The following is a 7,737-nucleotide window of genomic DNA, read 5'->3' as shown; positions in this document are numbered from 1 at the left end:
GCTGCTGAGGGAGACAAGGCTTGGTGGCTTAAATCTGCTTCCCACTATCTTGGAAAGATCCGCCGTCTTCGATCTGCTCCACTACTGCTTAGGGAGATAAGATCTACAATCTTCAACCTTCTCCGCTGCTGCTGAGGGAGACAAGACTTGGTGGCTTAAATCTGCTTTCTACTATCTTGGAAAGATAAGATTCATCGTCTTCGATCTGCTCCACTGTCAATGTAGGAAGGCAAGATCTGCTCTTTTACTGATCTGTTCTCTGTGGAACATGACCTGTATAATGAACCTAACTATGCCTAATGATTAGGATGGCAAGATCAAAATGCATCAAATGCTCCTAACTAGACATGTGTGAATTTTGCATGAATGTGAAATTTATTTTTTCGAGAATGATCCCTCTTAGGTTGTCATTACTCGAAGTTTATTAAGGCTTTGTGACTGACGTGCTACAACGCCTTCTTGCTTCACTGGCTTTTCTGAAGAAACATTTAGCCAGGTTGCCCCCCACTGTGAACCTCCAAGTTTAATCCATTGGGATGCAAAATTTGTACCCTCTTTCTTCTACTGTGACCCAAGGGTAAAAATATCTGGCATTTTCTCAATCCTCTGCTATCACAATTCGAAGATACAGAATGCGAAACTCTTTGGTTTCCTACACCATTCCTAGGGTGTCATATCAAATGATCACGCACAAATGAAGGATTCTCTTCTCTAAGGAAACCCCTTCTTATTGTTTGGTGATTTAAACTTTGTCACCCATCTGACATCCTGTCATTTTGTTTGATCAATGTTTTTGACAACAAATCCAAAGAGATAGTCTTCATTTAGACTATTCCTTCTCAGATTTCCAACCTTTAAACTTGGTGCGTTCTAAACAATAGTCCTGTTTCAGGCTCTTGTATTATTTAGAAACTTCTAGAGTAATATGCAAAACTTCCTTCGTGAAAGTTTTTTTAGTCCATTAAGCATTATTCTTGCAAAAAGGGTATAACAATGGATGAGAATACAATTGGTTCTGAGCATAGCTCGAAAGGAATAGATTATCAAAAATAGTAAACAATGATAGCAAAGAAATTGATTGGGAATGTGTATCTTGGAAAAGAATGAAGTATTCCAAGAATGAAAAATTCAGTATGAATATTGGGTGCCCCAAATATCGTAGGTTGAACTTCTCTATACAAACTTTTTAAAGATCCTTCTGAGTTTGACATGTGTTTAGGGGATCCACAGTACTATGCCAATGCCCCAAGATGTTGCCTACCTTTTCCTGATAATTCAGGTATAACAAGATCACCACATGCCCCAATCTGGTTAAACTTTGAGTTGCTCTAATCACCTCGTGCCCCATTCTGATTAATATTTGAGCCGCCCTTTTCGGGTTTTCAACTCAAATCGCCTTTGGTCTCAAAGTGCCCTTTGCGAGTTTTCACTTTGGCCTCTCCATTTTCTTTTCTTTTTTCTTTCACTTTTATTTTTTGTTTTTTTGTTTTTGTTTTTTTTGTTTTTTTTAAAATCTGAACTCATAGGATTAGACAAGTCCTCGTTATCCTTTTCGATCAGAACCAATGTAAGATCTTCTTTGTAATCAGATTTCTTTCATAAAGCCTTTTGGGGCAAAATTTAACTATGACGAAAACTTTGGATCTTCCTCTTCAATTAGGAGGAAATCCAACAACGGAGAAATGGCAACTTGACTTCGACAGGCTAAACCATGATGAGCCAAAGGAGAAGGCATTGCCCCGACAAAGAATTCTAAATGCATCGTTCATGATGTTAATATTGAACATACTGTAAATTCTTGATATCGTATTGTTGTTCTGATTACAATGTCGGTGCTTACTCAAGCATATCCTGATATGACCATATGAAGACATCTTTGAACTCTTTGAAGTAACTCAACAAGGTCATGCTTCATTTCTTCGGTTATGCACGCTATCTTAAAGTCACAATCTCCATTGTCCCCTCATGATGTAAGATTTCATTCCTGTTCTACCATCCTCAGCAAGTCTGAAAATAGGCTACAATATGTGTCATCTTTAAAGTCATGAGATCTCTCTAAACACAAATCCCACTCAAAAGGAACTTCTGAGTCCGTAACAGCATCACTCATGTCATTGATATCTGGGGACCCACAGTAAATACCAAAGAATATACAAAAGAATGTATGAATAATCATTTGTACAATTATGGATGAATAAAAGAATAATATGGAAGAAGATCCGAAAGAATGAAAGTATAATTATTCGAAAAGAATATTGGCTTAAAAAATGAATGCAAAGATGTATTTTATTAGAATAACGACGTTCAGACATGAGCCTATTTCATAAAGGAATTCTTATTGCCTCTAGGTTGAAGGTAGCAAGTGTGTTTTGAACATTACTCTGAGTAATCTCTAAATACTACAGGGGTTTCTTCTGCAGTCTAATTATTTAAAACACTCTCAAGTCTATAAGGGCGAAAATCTTACAAGGTCTCTTCTTTAGTTGTTTTATCGTGAACACTTCTCGACACCCCTTCATATATTGCATTCAATCATGACTGGGTACTAGATGAGCCATCTATTTTGACAATACCCATGTTGATAAATTTTTCAACTAGCTTTTTGAAGGTAATGCAATTTTCTATAGAATGCCCAGTAATTCCTGCATGATAATCACATTGTGCACTTGCATCATACCATTTGGGATACGGGGGCTGTGGAGGCTTCACATGTAAAGGAGAAACAACATGCGCATCGAATAAGCTTTGATACAGCTCCTTGTATGACATTGAAATTGGCGTGAACTGGAGCTTTTCAGTGCCTGGCTTCACACCTAATTCTTGTCTTGATGAACCCTATTGATTAGCAATCGATTTACAGTACGTATTCACGATGTTCACCTCATTTCCCTTTTCTTTTGAGGCTTGCCTCCTATTTTTTCCTCCAACATCAATCTTCCGCTCCTTATGGCGCTTTCAATCATTTCACCATTCATGATTATGTCAGAAAAACTTTTTGTCGCACTCCCTAACATATGTGTAATGAATGGGGCCTTCAATGTATTAACGAAAAGCATCGTCATCTCTCTTTCTAAAAGAGATGGCTAAACTTGGACAGCAATCTCCCTCCATCTCTGTGCGTATTGCCTAAAACATTCACCAGGCTTCTTCTCCATATTCTGAAGAGTAATTCTATTAGGTACCATATCAGTCACATGGTTGTACTGCTTTATAAACGCCTGTGCCAGATCTCTCCATGAATTAATCTGGGTACGGTTCAATCGATTGTACCACTTGGATGCTGCCCCTGTGAGGCTATCCTGGAAGCAATGAATCAAGAGTTAGTCATTATTGACATAACCGGTCATTCGTCTGCAGAACATGATAATATGAGCTTCGGGGCTACTGGTTCCATTATATTTCTCAAACTCTGGCATTTTGAATTTGTAAGGGAGCACTAAATCCGGAATCAAGCTCAATTCTTTAGCGTCAATTCCATGGTAGCTCTCAGTACTTTCCATCGCTCTAAGTTTTTCCTCCAGCCATTTGTACTTTTCCTCTAGCTGTTTTGGCAATTCATCATTCATTTTCTCTTTTCCAGCCATCTCATCAAAATCAGGAATAGCAGGATTAACAAAATTAGCACCGGGGTTAGAGTCTGATCCCATCTGGAAGTTCATTTGTGTTACAGCGTCACCTGGAGGATTAATGGTAACAGAGGACCTACGCGGGTACATCTCAACTTGTTGGGGTGTAAAGTTTAGAGGATAGACAGGTCTCTCATTATCTCCTTCTTCAATATTGAGCACGGAGCCTTTTCCTTTACTAGTTCCTTTGTTGAACCATTGAGTTAACTGAGCCATTATACTCCCCTGAGATTCCATCATTTTGTCTATCATTTTTTGTTGTTCATTCATTTACTTTTGAAGCTGCTCCTGCATTTCCTTTTGGGATTGTTCTAGTCTTTCCATCCTTTGATCCATATCCTTAGTTTTCGATCGAGTATCGTAGCGGTGTTTAGTAGGCTGGTTGGTTTCCAGATTAACTGAGGAATAATGTAAATTAATTAGAATCTTTTAATGTTTTTAAATTCATATGAAGTAATGCAATGCATGAATGCAAAAAGACGTCAATTTTGATTCAATTCCATAAAAGAAAACCTTACTAGAAAGCAAATTTCTTTACATAAAACGAATTACAAATAAGACTTTGCCCTAGTACCTAGAACTTTGATCTTCCTAAGTAACTAAACTAATTCTTGCCCCCGATCCGATTCTAATTCATACTTCATACTCAGCATGTCAACCTGTACTGCTAAAATCTGTATGTAATCAGCTACTTCTCGAATCTGGACCACAGCTTCCCTCATCAGATGATCTCTACTCCTAACTTGACTCTGAAAGTGGTGGAGCTATTCATTATTACTACTTTCGTTTGCTTTCAAGTGCTTGATCTGGATCTCACAATTTTGCAGCACCGTTTCTAGCTCTTCCAAAGAATGCACTTGCTGTCCCTCTTTTGCTTAACTCGTGCAGCGACCCACTGCTCACTCATCCCTGTTATACCTATCAGCTTCTTTGAAAAGGTTGGCACATTTACCGCTCTCGAGTAAACTCTATCCACTTGAAACTTTGAACATCGGAGTAAAGCCACATATTTTTCTATTGTAAGTACCAAATCGACATTCCCAAACGTGAAGCAACTGTAAGCAGGATTTTAAAACTGGACGAGGGCTCGAAACAAATGTTTTTCTACCTTCACATCAAGCAAATAAGGCAAGTCCCCATAATTGTCGTAAAATAACTGCCTAGCCTCATTATTCCATTGATTCTAAATTTCTTTCAACTCCTGCAAATTGTTTTGAGCTACACTAATGCGAGTAAAATCCCATAATTCCGATACATACCCATCGGCCAGGCTATCACCCTTTTCTTGCTGCGTTGTTTCAGACCAAGTTCGGACAGCCGCATTGTCCTCCACTTTATCAAGAAACCCTTTTTCCATGTCAAGCTTTCTATCTAGCAACTAAATTTGAATTGACACCTTTTATGATGAAATGAAATGTCATGTCATGCAAATAAAACACCAAAAGTCAGTATAACATAGAAACACAAGATATAATCAAGAAATAATAAAGATCCCTAATTGGATATCTACTAGGGTTTAGTATGATTCTACTTAAGGTGGATTCCTAAGGTTCATTATATGAGGTTTGGCTTCTAGAGTAAAGGTACCTGAACCAGCAGATTCTTCAATCCTCACCCATTATAGGCTCATATGGATCGAGTTCAGTTCAGGGGAATACATTTCCTTATGGTTGCACGGAGATGAAAAACCTCACGAAGACATAGGTACGGATGTATCCCGAAAGCAATCCACTACCCTACACGGAGGTAAAAACCTCACGAAGGCATAGTTTCTCACTCCCACTTAAAAGGGTAATATTGTTCAACTCATGAAATGTATAATGCAAACAATGTTTGAACAAGAAGATAATGAATGCAAAAGGATGTCATGAGTTTTTTTTTAAATATTTTCTCGACCATAAGACAAAAATTAATCAACTTTGTGGCTCGACTCTCTTTTTAAAAAAATTGTCCCCAGTAGAGTCGCCAAGCTGTCGAAACCATTTTTTTGAAAACAAAAAAAAATTTAGGTTGCCGACTTTAAAAAATGAAAATTGGGAGTCGCCACAAATCTTTTATTAAGGTGTGATTGGGTCACCTAAAACAACTTTGGTCTACGAATTTTAGAAAAACGGGTCCAGAAGTCGGTTACGTATGAGGAAGGATTAGCACCCTCATTACGCCCAAAAATTGGTACCTAGTTAATTAATTAATGTCTTAAGGTCGAAAATTTTAAAAATATAATCTTTAAAAACTTAAAACGTTGCATATTAAAACCCTTTTCAATTCAGAGAAGCAAAAATGCCACACCCAATACGTTAGGGCACAACATTCTAATTTCCCCCATAATGAATTAGGTCAGAATATTTATACAATAAAACTTTAAAAGAACATCCACTCATCCAAGATTTAAGAAATCACACCCAATACGTTAGGGCACGATCCCTTTAGAATCCCAAACTCGGAATATTTCCTTTACTTTAAAAGAACATCCACTTATCCAAGATTTAAGAAATCACACCCAATACGTTAGGGCACAATTCCTTTAGAATCTCAAACTCGGAATATTTCCTTCATGATTTTTAAAAAAAATCTTCATTTCGAGAAATCAATGCGTCACATCCAATATGTTAGGACACAACGTGTTGAATTCCCAATAATAAGTTTTTATTTTTTGATTGAAGAGAAATGCTCGATTGTCGGATTTAACGAAGAAAATCGGAACCCAATACGTTAGGGCTCAATTCTCTTGAAAATCCTAAATACGAACATTATCTCAATTTTAAAAATTTTCTATCTTTAAATTTGAGTAAAAAAATGATGTAACGTGATTTTATACATACAAATGCTATAATAATAATAACAATAATAAATACATCATCGACATAAAAATAATATAAGCAAATGAATAAACGAAATAATAAAAAAGGTAATCCATGACATGCAAAATATTAAATGTAAACACAATTATACAATGGATGAGATAGCAAACAAATAAATAAGGATCAAAAGACGTATAATATACACATGAAAATTATGAAGATTAAAATATACATATAATTTACAAATAAAATTTTGGGTTATAGAATTTATATATAAATACAATACATAATATACTTATGCAAATAAAGAAAAAATATAATTATACGTACATATATAAAATAATAAAAATTGGTATATTTTAAAAAGAAAAAGTGAGTATTTAATCATTAAAAAACGTAAATATATACATATAAATATGAAAATATTCATTAAAAATATAGGAAAATATTCGTTTTAAAAATATATATACATGTACATATAAAAGGAATATACATAGATAAAAAAATTAAATAATGAGTACATTATCAAAATTAATTTTTAAAAAAATAAATATACATATATATACATATATAAATGTGAGAAAAATATAAGTTAAAATATGTGCATAAATATACATGTATAGATTTTAAAAAATAAAATAAAAATGATTACGTTATTAATTAATAAAATAAATGAAAAGAACAAAAAAAAAGAAAAGAAAAACTAAATTGAATTGCAATAAAAAAACTGGGGTAAATCCGCAAATAAATAAAAGTAAAAGGATTAATTTGAACGCGCGAATTACATAGAGGGGCTGGAAGGGAAATTTTCCCTTCTCCTCTAAAACGAATCCGTTCAACTTAGACCCAATTGAAATAAAAATAAATAAAAGGGTAAATTAAGAAAAATAAAAAAAACTTAATTACAAAAACATTAAAAGGCGGAGGGGCTAAATAAAATAAATAAAATTCGCAGTGGTATCACCTTCTCCCCTTTTTTAAAATCATAAATAAGTAAAAAAATAATCGAAAGAAAAAAATAGTAAGCCACTTTTAAAAAAACTGTCAATCGTTCTCTTTTTTATTCCTCTTCCCCTTTTCTCCTTCTTTTTTTTGAAGGGAGAGGCCTCTATTTATAGTTGAGCCTCCCCAAATCAGTTACATCAACGGCTGAGATTAAAGGGTATCTACAAATTAAATCTCTAAGATTACAAAATCATATATTCTAAGATTGCATATCATATATAAGATTATATATCATATCTAAGACTGCATATCATATCTAAGATTGCATATATCATATCTAAGATTGCATATCATATCTAAGATTG

The sequence above is a fragment of the Gossypium hirsutum genome, chromosome D08 (genome assembly GCF_007990345.1).
Source record: "Gossypium hirsutum isolate 1008001.06 chromosome D08, Gossypium_hirsutum_v2.1, whole genome shotgun sequence".
Classification (NCBI taxonomy): Eukaryota; Viridiplantae; Streptophyta; class Magnoliopsida; order Malvales; family Malvaceae; genus Gossypium; species Gossypium hirsutum.
The sequence above is the reverse complement of the archived record's forward strand: the minus strand, read 5'-3'. Positions refer to the sequence as shown.